We start from the raw sequence: 19,034 nt of genomic DNA, 5'->3' as shown, positions 1-19,034 counted from the left end.
TCAAATTGTACCGAATTAAGTACCGTTTGGTTCCCATTCCAAATTTCAATTTCTTAGCTCTAACCGTTCACATAATTCGAAATGGTACCAATTTTAGTCGATTTTAGTACTTTTCGTACAATGATAGTGCGAATTTCCAAAAACCATTTGGTATATCCATCATACACTCCATCAGTAGCCGTCATTCTAAACTTAAAAGTTTTAGCTATTTAATACTTTTCCTACCGTTCTAGTACAAATTTTCAAAAACCCAGCCTTGTTAGACATCTTCGGACCAAGAGAGACCCTCACCCAAAATTTCATGATTCTAGCTTCAGCCGTATTGGCGTAACATATACTAAGAACTCAAAATAATAAAATTTGAAAAATGAAATGCATGGTGAGATAAAAAAACTGCAAAAAAGTCAATCGGCATAATTTTATTTTTTTTTTTTTTAATTTTATTGAATAAAAGCAAAAAATGTCGGAAATAGCATCAAATTTTAGAATAAGTATAGTTTTCTTCGAATTGGTCGCCTTTGGCACGAATTATGGCTTTCAAACGGCCAATGAAACCGTCACACGCTGCTCGAATGATGCTCTGCGGTATTTGGGCCCATTTCCGGAGAATCGCTTGCTTGAGGTGATCGACACTTTGGTATTTTTTAGTGCCAACCTTGCTTTCCAAAATACTCCAGACACAATAGTCCAACGGATTGGTATCCGGAGATTTTGGTGACCTTTGTGCGCTGGAAATGAAGCGAGGAACCTTATTTAATAACCATTCTTGGTTGGCGCGTGCTGAGTGAGGTGGTGCTGAGTCCTGTTAGAATATCTAAGGTCTGCGGCTAAAATGTTTGCGTGCCCAAGGCTTTAATACAATCTCCAAAATATTTTCGGGATAATATTCGGCATTCATTGTGATGCCACAGTCGATTAATACGAGCGGAGAGCGACCATCGGCTGTTATGGCGGCCCACACCATCACCATGGCCGGCGCTTGAGTTCTGGTTGCCAACCGAAGGTGCACATTTTCAGCTGACCTCCTTGGCAAGTAAACACGATAATTTTGTTTGTTTACAAACTGCTGGACAACGAATGTTTTCTCATCGGAGAAAACGGCAGTTCATCACTTTCGGCCCAGCGAAGCAACTCTTTAGCTATTTTGAGTCTATTTTCTTTCCGTTGCAATGTTAGTTCTTGCACTTTTTATGCCCTCCACCATAGTATGGAGGGAATATTAAGTTTGTCATTCCTCGAATATACATTTTAGACCCCACACCTCGAAATATACATTTAAGCTTGATCAGCATAAAATTCTATGTCGATTTAGCCATTTGCGTCCGTCTGTGGAAATCACTCTAGCTTCCGAACGAAATGAAGTATGTAAAAATTTACTCAAATGTGTATTATGTTTGCAGGACTTTTGGTATTGAAAATGGACCATGTAAGTCCACGTCTTCCTAAAGCCCCCATATAACAGTACCTCCCGATATTCGGTATTTTGATGATTTAAGCGACATTATTTACCGGAATTGTTTCAAATTCCGCATTTGAAGTTCGTAATGGATACTACATCCTATGACAGAAAATTGTCTGTGCAGGTCCAAGTCTTCGTGTTGCCCCCATATAACGGTACCCCCGATATTCGGTATTTTGATGATTTTAGCGATATTATGAACCGGAATTATTTCAAATTTTGTATTTGAAGTTCGTAATGGATACTACAGCCTATGTCAGAAAATTGTATGTGAAGGTCCACGTTTTATAAGCTCCATGGTACCTCCCTATATTCGGTATTTTGATGATTTTAGCTACATTATAAACACATTTTTTTCAAGTTTCGCATTTGTATATTGTAATAGCTTATGACAAAAGTTGCCTATGCACGTCGTCGTATAGACCCTAATGCTGGAGGGAGTGTATACAAAGTTCGGCCCGGCCAAACTTACAGCTTTTTTACTTGTTGGAAAATCAATGGCTTTACGGCGAGCACATTTTTCAATATTTGCCGAATTGAATATTTTGATATGTTCAGCTCACGAGCCATTGTTCGGCTACTGCGACGCGGGTTTCAGTCAAGTCCGTCATTGCTTTTCGAACAATTTCACACTATCATGCTTGAATTCCATCACGAATAACAATTTTTCTGGAAAATTCTCACCAACATGCTTTTATACGCTCGTAAACAATATAATCAGCTGTCACTGGAATAATTTTAACAGCTGTCGGACGAGTGGCTTAGAAATGACAGCAGTCTGAAGTTGGTTGCAGTTTTTTTTTCATCTCACCCTGTATATAAATTCCTGTCGTTTAGGTAAGACTTAGACTTTTGTCGTATAGTAGAATCGTACAAAAAATTGTTTTATATAATATTTTGGCAGGCTACGACTAAATGTAGCTATTAATCATATTTTGCAAAAAGGAACAAAAATATCACTTTGCTGCTCGCTTAAAATTCTGACCCAAATAGTCCTTGTATTGTTATCTGTAATATTGCCGAACGCACTATACACCTAAAATCAACGGATTCCATGGAATCATAATAAGGAAATTACCAAAAGTGTGGATTGGAGGTAAACTTGCCTCCTCTATTTTGTTAGCTCCACTTTCATAATCTGCTGGATTTTCCCGTAATTATTTTTCCTGTTGCACAGTGTAATAATTAATGACCATGTGTACAAATTTATGCAATTTGGTCGGCTATGTTAGCAAAATGTTTTCACTGCAAAAAAATGAAAATTTACAAAAAAAGTATAGCATAGGCATAACAAATTTGAAATGAAAATTTTGTTTGCTGTTGAACAAACATCTTAAACTGGATGATATTGAGTGGATGAATGATTTTGTTTTTTTTTTTCGCTACTATTCGCTCAAAAGATGTTTCATGGTTTTATTTTTTTTTTTCTGTTCAAAAGTCATTTGTTATTGCTAATAGCTGCTAGCTAATAAAGTCTCCTTTAGCAGAGCGTGCATGTGAGTGTGTATCTCTAAATTTATAAATTGATATGTATGTTTTATTTTTAAAAAATGCATTTTTGTTATATTGCAGTATGATGATGACCTCGATTGTTATGGTTTGTTGGTTGGTGGTTGTTGTCTGTGTGTATTTTCAATATGAATTCAATATAATTTGATCCAAAATGTTTTCTGAACAAATACATGAATACCGACGACATCCGTGTATAATTTTGTGATTTTCACACAATTGCAGTTCTTTTTTTGTTTATGATGCAATTTCAGGTTGATTCGATTCGATGCGATCATTTAACCATATTTGTCAACACTCACTCCACTTTAATCATCAATGGCCGTTGTTGATTGTTTTCGCTGAGTTGCATTTGATGACAGGTGAGGTAGGGAGGGAGGGGGTGATCAGATAATCGATAGCAATTATGAGTCAGGTGCACTACACTTTGTTGTGAGACCACAGGTTGTTTTCACTAATACTGTTCAAAATTTCAATAAAAGATTTTTCGAATTTTTTTATGTGGTCACAAATAGGCGTATATATGTTTGTATATAGCTTGAGGTAGCCAGAACTTCAAAGTTATTGTAAATATTACGACCAACCTTCCTTCTTCCCCCTTGTGTTGGGGGAAATATTTATTAATTATAACATCAATTTTACCCATTTGTTGTTGTCAGTGCATTTATTGCAGCTTTTGTTGTTATTGTTGTTTTTTTTTTTTTTATAAACTTATTGCCTAAACAATAGCAGGCACTCAATTCACTGGCTGGCAGTTCATTGACTTGTCGTAATGAAATTGCCATTTCAAACAAATGCAGCTAACCTTCTTTGTCGTAGAAATTAATATCAACCACAAAACACATTTTTTTGCTAATGTTATCAAAAAATATTAAAAAGGAAATATTGATATCAATATCGATTGCAGTGGAATCATACCACCACCATTTATGCATTTATAGAAAAATTCGCAGTTTTGATGAGCGGCATATTAACGAGTTGCAAATATTACAAGCAAAAAGACTTAAAGTTAATTAACTTTTTATTTCCTTTAATAGTGTCCTACACCAAGGGATCAGAGGGTGGGGAAACTAGTTCCACGGGTCCCTCTGGAATGCTTACTTAGTTTATTGCTTGCTTTGTTTTTTTTTTTCTTTTTTTTTGGAAATTTGTTCCTAACATATACTAACAAGTGTTTTGGACGCCATTGGTGCGAAACAGTACACAATTTTGGACTAAAAGTACAAATACATAGAAATTCTTGTAGGACATATTTTTAATACAAGACCTTCTAAGTGAAGGCTAACAGGTCTTCTTATAAAAGACCAATTTGTCTTCATATGAAAAAACAATAGGTCTTCGTTTAGAAGACCAATACATCTTTTTTAAGAAGTCCATTAGTTCTCCTTTGATGAGGCCAACATATCTTCTTTTAGAAGACTAAAGGTCTGCATTTAGAAGACCACAAAGTCTTCATAAGAACACAAAAAGGTCTTCATATAGAAGAGCAACTGGTCTTCTTAAGGGGACAAACTGGTCATCCTTTAGAGTTCTAATAGGTGTTCTCATATAAGATAATCAGATCTTCCTTTAGGAGTCAGATCTGACCAAGAGGTCTTTTTATAGAAGACCAAGAGGTTTTCTTATAAAAAATGAATAGGTCTTCTTATAGAAGACCAATATGTCCTCCTATAGAAGCCCCTCATATAGAAGACCAATAGGTCTTCTTATAGAAGACCCATAGGTCATCTTATATAATACTAGTAGGTTATCTTATGGAAGACAAATAGGTCCCCTTATGGAAGACCAATAGGGCCTCTTATAGAATACCCATTGGTCTTCTTATACAAGATCAATAAGTCTTCTTATAGGTCTTCCTTTCAATGGGTCTTCTTTTAGAAGGCAAATTGGTATTCTTACAGAAGACGAATAGGTCTTCTTATAGAAGATGAATAGATCTTCTTATAAAAGACCAAGAGGGGTTCTTATAGAAGACCAATAGGTATTTTAATTGAAGACAAATAGGTCCTCTTATATAAGACCAATAGGTCCTCCGATTGAAGACCAACAGGTCGTCTTATAAAAGACTAGTAGGTTCTCTTATAGAGGACCAATAGGACTTCTTATAAGAGACGAATAGAGCTTTTAAAAGAAGACCAAAAGATCTTCTTACAGATGACAAATATATATTTTTATAGAGGACTAATAAGTCCTCCTTTAGAAGACTAATATGTGTTCTTATAGAAGACGAACAAGACTTCCTTTAAGAGACCAATATGTCTTTTTATATAAGACCAAGAGGTTTTCTTATAGAAGAGCAATAAGCCTACTTATAGAAAAAATTTGGTAGCCCAACAACAAGTTCTCTGATGCAAGATCAAAAGGTTTACTTTACATTTTTTTTCTGATCTTCTTTTAGAATACAAAAACAATCTTTTGACAGACCACCAAAAGCCCTTCTCACCGAAGAAATCCATGAGTCTACTTATAGAAAGCCAATATAACTTCTAGTAGAGAACCAGGAGGTCTGCAAGCAATCCACTTATGGAAGAGCCAAAAACCCTTTTATGGACCACATTAATGTCTTCCCATAAATGAGCAATAGGTTCTTTAAAAGGCCATTCCATTAGACTTCTCATAAATGACCAAAAGGTCTTCCTTAGGAAGACGAATGTGTGCTCTTGTAGTTGCTATTAGAGGACTAACTTTTTTCATAGGAGACTACAGTGAAATACCCCGAAAAAGTATCTTATGAATAGAGGACTTCCTAGTATAGATAGAAAATTTTCAAAATTATATAGAAAATCGATAGAACATCTCATAAAGTCTGCTGTAGATAGAATTCTTTAACATGTCCTAAAATGGGGCCCTCATTTTAAGGGTCGTTTGAAAATGTTAGGATTTTTTATATTTAAATATATAAGTTACCCAAATTTTAAATGTCCCCCATCCACACAAAAAATCGATTTCAATTACACTTTGTTTTTAATAGCTAATACTGACCAGAGTATTGCCACTCACATCACACTCTTGAGCATTAGTATTGAAATGTCGTAATATATTTGTTTTGAGAAATTTTTAAATGAATATTCATCGATCGAGAACTGGTTCTTAAATGGGTTCTGTCTGCATATTCATCCGTCGCTTTACAAATCAATTAAATTACAAATGTTCTTTATTTAAAAATAACACTTTTTGTATTTCAAACACCAAAGTGGGGAAATTCATTTGGATTTGGTTGTAGGGTAAAAGCAAGCAGTTTGTATAGGCAGATTTTTGGCGAAGGCATTGACATGTTTAAACATTTATGATTCTCACTGGAGTAAGAAGTTTTCTGTGTGTTACTGGCTATCATAAAGTTGAATATCGGATAGAAATTCAGTTTAAATTAAATATATATTTTACAAATAAAAATAAATTGAAAGTACTTTTTAAAGATCACATTCTAAAAAAAATTTATCCATTTTTATGTTGATATTTGGGGACTATTCAAAACATTAGCTTTTTTTTGTTAATTTTGGAAATGTCTCTTATTACTATTTTATATATTCCGTATAATTTCTAGACTCGTTACATTGTAATAGAAAACCACCATGTAACAATTCTTTTCTATTCCCTATACTTATAAGAATGTTAGGCTTTCCTCCTGGTTGTTTTAGGGTGTAACAATTTCGTTCTGACCTCATCAAAATCATTTTCATTTCTTCTTAATATCCCTGATGTCTTCTGTCTCTAACCGCCTTTGTGTTTTTTTTTTTTTGCAAATTTTCATTGTTAATTGATCAATTGATTTTTGTTTAGATATGTAAATTGAAATTTAAACTTGGCATTTGATATTCAATCCAATGTTGTTAAACTAAATCACAAAATCGTTTCATTATCGCTAAAAAAAGTTGTGTGGTTCGTTTTATTTGCTGTGTGGAAGCAGAACTGGGCGGCCAGCTGGACTCTCTTGTTGTTACAGTTTGTGGGTTTATGACAAAATACACGTTTCATGCTGTTGTTGTTGGGTGTTTGATCTGATTTGAAATGTTTGTTATGCATTCATTCGTTATTTTCTCGTCTTTTTTATGGGGCGTTTCACTGTTACATTTCATGAATATAAATGTCATTTGTTGAAATTTGTGTTTGGTGTCATTGACATTGACCAATTGTTACTTTTTTATTTTGCAGACGAGAGTAAAATTACTCGAGTATGTAATAAGATCGAACAAAAATTTAATGTGCATGATATATGAACGTTTTTTAGGGTTATTATTCTTAGGTCTTTTTATTCTTCTTAGAGGTCCAGTAGATCTTATCCCTATAGAAAACCCGCAGGTTTTCGTATAGAAGTCCAACATGTCTTGTTATAGGTGACCAGACATTCTTATTTTGCACAAGAGAGTAAAATTACTTGAGTATGTAATAAGAGCGAACAAAAATTTATTGTGCATGATAAATTAAAGTTTTTTAGGCTTTTTATTCTTTTTCTTAGAAGTCTAGTAGAAACCCGCAGGTTTTCCTATAGAAGACCAATATATCATGTTATAGGAGACCAGATATTCTTATAACAGAAGAATAGGTCTTCGTATAGAAGACCAACAGGACTTTCTATAGAGGACCAATAAGTCTTCTTCTCATAGAAGACCAAAATTACTTCTTGCAATAGGAGAGAAGGAGGTCTTCTTTCTATTCAAGGCCGTAAAAACTCTTGTGCTTCCTATAAAAGACTAAGAGGTCTTCTTCCTAAAGAAGACTAAGAGGTCTTCTTCCTATAGAAGACCAATGGGTCTTCTTCCTATAGAAGACCAATGGGTCTTCTTTCTATGGAAGACAACGAGGTCTTCTTCGTATAGAAGACCAATGGGTCTTCTTTCTATGGAAGACAACGAGGTCTTCTTCGTATAGAAGACAAAGAGGTCTTCTTTCTATGGAAGACCAATAGGTCTTCTTCCTATAGAAAACCAATAGATATTCTTCATTTAGAAGGCCAATGGGTCTCCTACCTATAGAAGATCAATGGATCTTATTCGTATAAAATACAAAGAGGTCTACTTTCTATAGAAGATGAATAGGTTTTCTTCCCATAGAAGAACAACAGGTCTTTTTCCTATAGAAGACCAATATGTCTTCTTCGTATAGAAGACCAATATGTCTTCTTCGTATAGAAGACCAATATGTCTTCTTCGTATAGAAGACCAATATGTCTTCTTCGTATAGAAGACCAATATGTCTTCTTCGTATAGAAGACCATATCGTATAGAAGACCAATATGTCTTCTTCGTATAGAAGACCAATATGTCTTCTTCGTATAGAAGACCAATATGTCTTCTTCGTATAGAAGACCAATATGTCTTCTTCGTATAGAAGACCAATATGTCTTCTTCGTATAGAAGACCAATATGTCTTCTTCGTATAGAAGACCAATATGTCTTCTTCGTATAGAAGACCATATGTCTTCTTCGTATAGAAGACCAATATGTCTTCTTCGTATAGAAGACCAATATGTCTTCTTCGTATAGAAGACCAATATGTCTTCTTCGTATAGAAGACCAATATGTCTTCTTCGTATAGAAGACCAATATGTCTTCTTCGTATAGAAGACCAATATGTCTTCTTCGTATAGAAGACCAATATGTCTTCTTCGTATAGAAGACCAATATGTCTTCTTCGTATAGAAGACCAATATGTCTTCTTCGTATAGAAGACCAATATGTCTTCTTCGTATAGAAGACCAATAGGTCTTCTTCGTATAGAAGACCAATAGGTCTTCTTCGTATAGAAGACCAATAGGTCTTCTTCGTATAGAAGACCAATAGGTCTTCTTCGTATAGAAGACCAATAGGTCTTCTTCGTATAGAAGACAAAGAGGTCTTCGTTCTATATTCGTCATATTGTCATAGATGACCAATAAGTCTTCTTCTCATAGAAGACCAATAGGTCTTCTTCCTATAGAAGTCCAAGAGGTCTTCCTCCTATAGAAGACCAAGAGGTCATTGTCCTATAGAAGACCAATAGTTCTTCCTCCTATTAGAGACCAATAGGTCTTCCTCCTATAGAAGACCAAAGGGTCTTCTTGTCATAGATGACCAATAATCTATTCAAGACCAATCTTTCTATTCAAGACCATAAGATCTTGTTCTTATGGAAGGCCAATAGGTCCTCTACTAGAAGATAGGTTTTCGTCTCAAAGAATACTAATACATCTTCCTCCCATAGAAGACCAATAAATCTTCCTCTCATAGAAGACCATTGGATCTTCTCATAGAAGACCAATGGGTCTTTTTCACATAGATGTCCAGTAATGGTTCTTCTCATAAAAGACCATTATGGCTTCTTCTCATTATAGACCAAATAGGTCTTCTTCTGATGGAAGAACAATTGCTCTTCTTCTCATAGAAGATCACTGGGTCTTCACCAAGATCAAGAAGTCGTCTTCCTATAGAAGACCTATAGGTCTTCTTCCAGTAGAAAATAAATAGCTCTTCTTATATAGAAGGAGACCAATGAATTTTCTTATAGAAGACCAATGGAACTTCATATGGAAGACCAAGGGTTTCTCCAATGAGTCTTTTTCTCATAGAAGACCAATAGGTCTTCTTATAGAAGATAAGTGAGCCCTCTTGTGATAGAAGACAGGTAGATTTTTATATATTTGGTAAGTAAGTCTAAGGTTTTTTTCCTACAGAAGATCACTGGTTTTTTTCTGATAGAAGACTACTCGGTCTTCTTAGAGATGACCAGTATGTCTCTTCTTTTACAAGACCAACAGTTCTTCTGATAGAAAACAAATATTTTTCTTATACAAAATCAACTGGTTTTATTATAGAGTACCAACAATTCTTCTCGCGGAATGCCAAGTTTTTGAACTCATCCATCATCTGAAAATTTTGTTTTTTTTTACCTTTTTTCGATAAAAACGACACCAATATTTCGGTAAAATACATTAAAGATCACTCCAGTAGGTCGTCGCCTTCTTTGTTTGTGAAAAGAAAACAACACCACACACACACACACAAACGAAATGACTTTCTCTAAGAAAGACGATTTGGTTGATTGTTTCGTTCTACATAAATGACTTGTTTTTCTTTCCGCTAATAAAAGACAACAAAATAAAATATGTTGGCTTAAACGAAAAAAAACATGGTCAAAATGAACTCCAAAAAACCACACATAATAGATCTCAACTAAAACAACACTCACACATACCACCAAGCGAAATACAGATTTGTCATTTGACTTTGGTTTCTTCGAAAATGTTGAAGTTAACAACTTGTCGTTTTTTTTCGAAACTTCGGTGTGTGTGGCTGCATGATGACAACATTGTTGGTCATAATGTTGTTTCATTATTACCAAGCTGACCTTATGCGAAAAAAAAAACTCTAAAACGGTGTTGTTGCTCAAAGAAGGTCTTACGCATTTTTTCATCGCTCCGTTTGTTTGTCTTTCCCCTTTTTCTTAATTGTTTTGCTTTACTCTACTGTACGTACGTACATTCGAAAAATATGCGGTTTTCAAATGTCTCTTACATATTTAATTGTCGAAAAAAAGTAATTAACTTTGAAAAATACATACCCCTGTAATAAAAAATAACCGGTCTCTATTTTTTGAATTGTTACGCAGAAAATGCAGATTTGAGGAGTTAACAATTAACAATTGTTTTTTTTTTTTTGGAACCTCGGGAGGGGGCAGGTTTAGTTGTGTGCGATTGTGCGATTTTTTTTTGTTAATTGTATGTTTTATTGTGGGAATATGACAGTATTTTTGACAAATAGCTTCAAGAAGAATACGAAGAGTGTTTTTAGCAAAAACAACAAAATATTGGTCATAAAACAAATAACATCCAAAAACAAAAAATCATTTAAAATACAGCCGAAAGATGATTGATTTTCATTATGTATAAACATATCCAGCAAACCAAACTGTAAGAGTTCGGATAGAATTCGAACCGAAATTTGTTAGAAAGTTTGCAATTTAGAATATGCATGGAAAATATGAAAGTCAGTTAAAATTTGAACTTAATTTTTATTTGTATGCCCTCCACTATTCTATGGAAGGTATACTAACTTTGTCATTCTGTTTGTAAATCCTCGAAATACTCAAGTTAGACCCTGCAAAGTATATACAGGGTGAGATAAATAAAACTACAACAAAGTCAAACGCCATCATTTTTTTTTTTTTTTTAATTTTATTGAATGAAAGCAAAAATGTCGGAAATAGCATCAAATTTTAGAATAAGTTTAGATTTTTTGAATTGGTCAACTTTAGCACGAATTATGGCCTTCATACGGTCAATGAAACAATGTCACACGCCGCCCGAATGTTGCTCTGCGGTATTTTGTCCCATTCCCGGCGAAGCGCTTGCTTGAGGTGATCGAAACTTTGGTATTTTTTAGTGCCAACCTTGCTTTCCAAAATACTCCAGACACAATAGTCTAACGGATTGTTATCCGGAGATTGTGGTGGTCATTGTGCGCTGGAAATGATGCAAGGAACATCATTTTGTAACCATTCTTGGGTGGCGCGTGCGGGATAATATTCGGCATTTATTTTGATGACGCGTTCGATTAATACGAGCGGAGAGCTACCATCGGCTGTTATGACGGCCCACACCATCACCATGGCCGCCGCTTGAGTTCTGGTAGCCAACAGAAGGTACACATTTTCAGCTGTCCTCTTTGGCAAGTAAACACTATCGTTTTGTTTATTACAAACTGCTGGACAACGAATGTTTTCTCATCGGAGAAAACCAAATTCGGCAGTTCACTACTTTCGTCTAAGCGAAGCAACTCTTTAGCTCTTTTGAGTCTATTTTCTTTTCGTTGCGGTGTAAGTTCTTGCACTTTTTGGAATTTCAATGGTTTTACCCCGAGGTCGTTTTTTAATATTTCAATATGTTCAGCTCCAGAGCCATTTTCGGCCACAGCGGTTCGCTTTTTTACTTTTCGAACCATTTTTGCTGATTTTGCTGTTTTCTTCCGTCCACTTCCTTGTATCACGGTAACGAGTTATGATACTAGACTCAAAAGATTTATTCACATTTAAATGCTGGAGTGCTCTAACGATAGCCACTTGTGGTTTTCCGCCAAATATAAAGAAATCACACTATCACGCTTGAATTCCATCACGAATAACTTTTTTCTGGAAATTTTCACCAAAATGCTTTTGTACGCTTGTAAACAATATAATGAGCTGTCACTGGAATAATTTTAACAGCTGTCGGACGAGTTGTTTACAATCGTATCGTATCTAAGAACGAGTAAAAAAGCTGTAAGTTCGGCCAGGTCGAACTTTAAATATCCTCCACCATTTGGTACAAATTTGACAATTTTCAAAATATTAAAAACTGTAAAGAAATTCTGTTAAATTCTTAAAAGTACCGAATGTAGTCGTATATTAGGGTCAACGACAATGGACCTGCATACGCAACTTTTGTCATAAGCTATTACAATATTCAAATGCGAAACTTGAAAAAAAAATCTGTAGCTAAAATCATCAAAATACCGAATATTGGATGTACCATGGGGGTTATAAAACGTGGACTAGCACAAACAATTTTCTGGATTAGGCTGTAGTATCCATTAAGAACTTCAAATGCGAAATTTGAAACAATTCCGGTAAATAATGTCGCCAAAATCATCAAAATACCGCATATCGGGAGGTACCGTTATATGGGGGCTATACGAAGACGTGGACTTGCACAGACAATTTTCTGTCTTAGGCTGTAGTATCCATTACGAACTTCAAATACCAATTTTGAAAAAAATCCAGTAAATAATGTCGCTAAAATCATCAAAATACCGCATATCGGGAGGTACCGTTATATGGGGGTTATACGAAGGTGTAGACCTACATTGCCCATATTCAATACCAGAAGTCCTGCAGACATAATACACATTTGAGTAAACTTTTATCAACTTACTTCATTTCGTTCGGAATCTAGAATGATTTCCACAGACGGACAGACGACATTGAATTTTATGCTGATCGAGACTTTGTGGGGTCTAAAATGTATATTTCGAGGTATTACAAATATTAATATACTCTCCATACTATGGTGGAGGGTATAAAAATATATATTGGGTGAGTTGAAAAAACTGCAACCAACTTCAGACTGCTGTCATTTCTAAGCCACTCGTCCGACAGCTGTTAAAATTATTCCAGTGACAGCTTGGACTCACAACCTCTGATTTTGAAGTCGGAAGCCTACACTCTGTATCGACTTTACTCATTATTCAGTAATGAGGGAAATTAGTAATTATTTAATGAGTAATCCATAATTTTCAACCTTCTGGTGATGCTAAAAGTAGTTTGTTTACATTACTTTTTCATGGGGTTTTCATCTCATACAGCTCCCAAGTTTTTACTGGGAATACTTGCGACCTATTCTAATGTTCATGCATATTTAGTGTTTATAAATGTGTGTTTGTGTATACCATCATCTACTTGACGTCGTCGTCGTCGCATTCTCCTCATACAAACATCAAATATGAATCATTGAACTCATTTTTGCGTTGTTTGTTTTCCTCTCATTTACTTTCCTCTCCCTCTTTGTTTTCGATGGGGATTTCTCTCATTCCCCCTAAACAACAATAAAACAAAACTTCATTGCCCACATTGGGATGGTCAATAAATTTAGTTAGTTGTGATTTTTTGCAAATTGGACAATTTTTGATTTTTGTTTTGGGTAGGAGTTTTCTTCCAATATTATTTGGAATCTCTTTCAGTGTCCGTTTTTTGTTGTTTTTCTTTATGAACGAAAAAAAATTCACCAAATTAATGCAAACAAAAACATTTTCAAACTCACGCGATTGTTAATAAGTGTTGTTGACTGCCAGATACCCCTTCCCCAGCCCTCCCACTATTGTTTATGGTTTTGGGGCTTTCCTATTACGCTTCTTTGCGATTCTTCTTTGGTCATTTAATACTTTATGTTGGTGTTGGCGTTTGTTTGGCGTTACCTCTTCTTCTTCGTCTTCTGCTTCTCGAAGTTCATTATTTTTAATTGTATATTTTTTGTTGTACAAAGAAAGTCATAAATATTTGTTAATGAATTATGAATTTACTGTAATGTTAAGATTTTGTGGGTGTATTAGGGTGGCACCATATTCAAATATATCGCATTTGGATATAATTCAACCTCTTGCCAATTTTTTTTATAAAATACGTCCCTGACAGTCTTCTAGTGATATATAAAATTCTAAATACCTCACATGATCAAAAGAATTATTCCAAAAGTTTTTATTGATTAAGAAACCTCGAAGAAAATTCGACCTTCCAACAGTCACATTCGTTTATTATTGAAGACCATATTCAAATATAACGCAATTGGATATAATTAAACCTCTTGCCAATTTTTTTTATAAAATACGTCCCTGACAGTCTTCTAGTGATATACCGACCTTCCAACAGTTACATTCGTTTATTATTGAAGATCTTTTTAGCGATCTATAAATAAATGACTATCAAAGGGGTTTCAATATATGTCGATCTTCTTAAGGATTTAAGGAGGAAAATATCTTTAGATAGAAGGTGGATGTAAATTTTAAAAGGACTTTTTAAAAATGCTCTCTAGAAAGTTGGGTCATACACCGAAAGCTCTGGGACCTGCAACCCTATCCTTATGACTGCAAAGAGTGTATATCATATGATAATGCCAAAATATCAAAATAGCAGCTTTAGACCCTAGTTCTCTTTGTAAGGAATTCTAGCAATGTCCGTCCGTATGGTGGACTGGAGTACACTATAACTCTCCAAGAGGAATCCTAGGAATGTCCTTGCGTATTGTGTAGGAGCTCTCTTCGAGAGTTAGGAGCGCACTATAACTCTCGAAGAGAGTTCTGGTACCTACTCCACCCAATTTCAATATAAGGAAAAAACAAAGGAGTACCCAATATAGTTCAAATCTGGCACATGTTTCTAGGGGGTTTACGGACGTGAGACCTGTTAAACGTCTCCAATGAACAGGTCTTTTACGTTTTTTTTTTTCACAGATAGAGAGCCTTGACAAACGGGGCTTAAAACGTCTTTTACCTCAAAACTATTTTTAGGGACCGTCATGACGGTCTCACATGTACATAAGACCTTCTTAACTTCTTGTACCGACAATGACTTCCAGGTCTTCAAGATTTGTCAAAGACCTACTGTAGCCACAAGATGATATTTCATGACCATAAGATTTTCTCTGTTCCTAGAAGAACTTTCCATAGTAGTTTTAAAGATTTTCTGCGCTTCTATTGCCACAAGTCTTTCAAGACTACCTACCATGTCATTAAGACCTTCAAAGGTCTGATATGGTCGACCTTATTCGACGATCTTATTTTCTATGCCAGCAGACTTTAAAACGCCTTTTATGGCAACAAGATCTTTCTCAAGTCTTCTGTAGGCAGTAGACCTTTTCAACAGCCTTCCATGATCTGAAGGCCTTTCAAAAACCTACAAACCAGCAAAAATTCTCGTTACCCAATAATGGGTAAGCAGATATTACTTTCAAAACAGAATACTTGCTCCTTTTTTACATAGAAGTATTTACCAAACGGCTAAAACCCACCATTCGAGTTGAATTCGTTCTTAATTTCACCGCTCTTAATTTTTTTTTTGTCTGGACCCACGATCTTTATTCGTCATTACTCGTAATGCCTAGAATAACTATTTCAAGGCTAATTCTCTAATAAATATTTTGATGAAATCTCGGTGCTTTCTTTTCTTCAAACTGATAAGAACTATTACTTTCAATATTTATAATAATATTTTAGGATTTCACTACAATTGATAGTTTTTTAGATTTGATCAAGAAAATAAATTTTTTGAACTATTTTAATCTTATATAAAATTTTAAGAATACCTGCAAATTAGAAATTTTAGTAGTACTATCATGGTAGAAGGTAACGTCAAAATTATTCATTTGACAACATCTCATTGTCAAAATTTATATTTACAAATCCATTGTACATACAAAAATCAGAGACGGGAACCTTCTTTCCATGTAGTGAAATTCGACAAGCTAAATTACAGAAAATGCAAATTTGAAATGGTTTTACCTTCTTTATTTTACCATGAGTACTATTAAGAAAAATATATTATGAATTATTAAGAAAAAAATAAAACAATTCTAAATTTACCAAAATCGATTTGCAAAAACGAAAAAAACGCCTTGTCATCATGATTTATTACAATGAAAAATGGAATATTTGTAGGTACAAATCGAAATTATAATAACTACGATATCGCATTTATAAACAAATATCAACACTCACTCACACGCACACACACATATACAATTTTGTGTATAAACAAAAACTTAAAAATAAAAAAACAAAATAGGGTCACGACTTTTGTTTTTGCACTGCAATTTATGGCTAAAAACGACAAAAGTCACAACAGCTGCTGCCAGAATTCAGACAGTAGCAGCAGCGGCAACAGCAACAGCTATGACTGCATCGTCATCATCGCTTGATTTATATGACAATTCACTTGTCAATTGACAGCCAATATCAAATGAAAATGTAAACAAACACTCACAACTCACCATTGTCATCAAATTAAACCTTTCATTGCGACTGCATCGACGACAGGCCAGCTGCTTGTCAAATCAAAGTCACCACAGTCACGACGACAGAACGAAAACATCTGATTTTTACCGGCTAATTCTTGTGCATTGTTTTTGTTGGCTCCCCTTTTTGCAGTCTTTTTCGTTTTGTTTCGTCTGTTGTTAGGCACAATGAGAAATCCGCTATGGTAGGTTTGTTGGCCTTCATTCAACACCGAAAACATCGCATGGGAAAGAGAGAGAGAGCAGAAGAAAATAAACGAGATAATGTGGGGAAATTGGAGTAACCCACCACAATAGTGAGCTTTGTTTGGCAACATGTTGCTAAATATGGGGAATTGGTTTTCAACATGGATTCAGAGTATTTTTACCCTTTTAGTGAATACATAAACCATGTTGTGGTTGAATTTAATAATGTTATAATTGAGAGATAGATGGCGCTCTTTTGAGGGGTGTATTATTCGGCAATTCAGCAATGAGAAACTGAAAACTTTGAAAATATACAAATGAACTTAATGTGTTCCAAACAACTTTTAAATTCTTCACTAAATAAAGTAACTTTAACTTTAGGGTTCTAAAGGTTTTTAAATAAATTGACAGGTAAAAGATTATTTAATTTCTAACGACAAAAGACTTTAAAGTCTTCTGAAGACAAATGACCTTTTAAAGTATTTTATTGATAAAAGTTTGTTAACGACTTCTGTACAAAGAAGGCTTTTTTCAATAAAATCTAGCAGGGCCGAACCCATTTGAAAAATCTCGAAGTAATTCAAAAAAGTGATTTGCCTGACACAACTCTGTCAGGGGTTTGACAAAATTTTTGAGATTTCTAATTTTAATAGAACGCAAAATTCCAAATGGTACAAAACATTGAATAAATGGTACTGATATCAGGGGAACTGGTCAAGTTTAGTTTGGTATAAAGTTGAGATTTTTTAAAGTCTCCAGTACTAAACAGTACTAAGCATGACCCATCGTAAACGGCTTGAGTTCAGAAGTTTATATATAGGCTTGTCTATGATATAAAGTAGAGTACCATTGGCACTAGTCTGTTTATGAACACAGCTATTGCTCTAAATTTACGTATGAGATTCTCTGCATGTAAGTTTTTAAAATTCTTACTAGAATGGATGAGAATACCATCCAGAATAACCGAACAGTTTTTTACAAGAATGTACTCTACCTTCTGGGAAGTCGCAATATACTTAATTACGGCTTGGGGAATCGTTATGTAGGGGCCACAATCGGAGTGGTACATTTTTAGATATTTTTAAGAAATGCTGTTTGAAAATCTCATTTTTTCATCGGTTGAGACCCCACTATTAGAACAATATTATTAGAACACTAGAGCTGAATTTATTTTTAAACCCATCACACTACATTTTTTCTGTTATCTTTTTGGCTTGATGGTAGGGTTGAACTGTCGATCATCTGATTGGTTACAAAAATTCTCATTACCAAATAACGGGTGTATCAGTACATTTTAGTCCAATTAACAACATGCAGGAAGTAAGTACTTACCAAACTGCCAACAAGTGTCAATAAATGTGTCATAATTAACAGTTGATCTCTTTTAACAACTCTAGAGCATTAATAGAGCGATTTTGTTTGCATTATTGGAATAAATAACCAGCCACGGTTACTAACATTAATTGTTGGCTTGGCAAACTTTTCGTGTTTTTATACCCTCAGCTATGGGGCTACAGAGAAAATAGATAACTTGATGCGGCTGAAAGGAAATAATGGTTTTAGACCCTAGGTCACTGGACCAAATCCGTTTCTGGACATTTGAAGTCGATCTAGGACAGGTTTGTCTGTCCTCAAAGGCAGTTTTGATTTGATCCAAACTTGGTGTATTTTAATATTTTTGTCAAACATAGATTGAGTTCGGAGTTGGGCAATATTGGTTCACTCTTTCCGGTACTATCCCCACAAAAGTCTAAAATTTTCACAGAAAATAATTTACCAAACATAAAGGATCATCCAACTTTGTGGAACTTTGCAAATTCCAACATTCCAATATCAGTCGCTATACGGTGCTAAAGTCTAAACATGTACCGATATTAGAAAAAAATTTAACATGAAATTTTCATTCCACAGGAGATGCATAATGGCAAATATTTCGTTTGGAATTTGTGTGTTGTGGAAAATTCATCCTAAACGTATGCATACGCTGAAATTTTTTGGAAAAGAGATAATACATTTGTCAAATTGCTGCCAATTCGGTGCAAGATTTTAACTTAAAAAATCGGAACATTCCGTCACATGGAGGGCCGGTGAAGCCCATTTTCCATACAAATAATCTTAGACTTAGGACCTGTGTCTGTGTGACAATACGAAAGTAAATGCGAAATATGTTGTTAATATATTTTTAATTTTTTGACTTAAATTCAAAATTAAAAAAAAAAAAACAAATTCGGATTGGTGGTTTTCCGTTGCATTCGTCAATTCTTTCACAAAAACTCCCACCCTAATGTACTTTTACACCAACAATTTGTGTGAAAGTATTATTTTTTTTTATTAAATTACAAGCAAAAATTTATAGATTTTTTACAA

The 19,034-nt window shown here is 34.6% G+C and overlaps 1 protein-coding gene across 4 annotated transcripts in view; it reads left to right on the top strand.

Moving 5' to 3' along the window:
• The window catches only part of LOC101897176 (segmentation protein cap'n'collar), a 165,342-nt gene that overhangs the window by 47,218 nt on the left and 99,090 nt on the right, over window positions 1-19,034 (top strand). The gene's annotated exons all lie outside the window — the stretch shown is intronic.

The sequence above is a fragment of the Musca domestica genome, unplaced genomic scaffold (assembly GCF_030504385.1).
Source record: "Musca domestica strain aabys unplaced genomic scaffold, Musca_domestica.polishedcontigs.V.1.1 42, whole genome shotgun sequence".
NCBI classification, from domain to species: Eukaryota; Metazoa; Arthropoda; class Insecta; order Diptera; family Muscidae; genus Musca; species Musca domestica.
The sequence above is the reverse complement of the archived record's forward strand: the minus strand, read 5'-3'. Positions and strand labels throughout refer to the sequence as shown.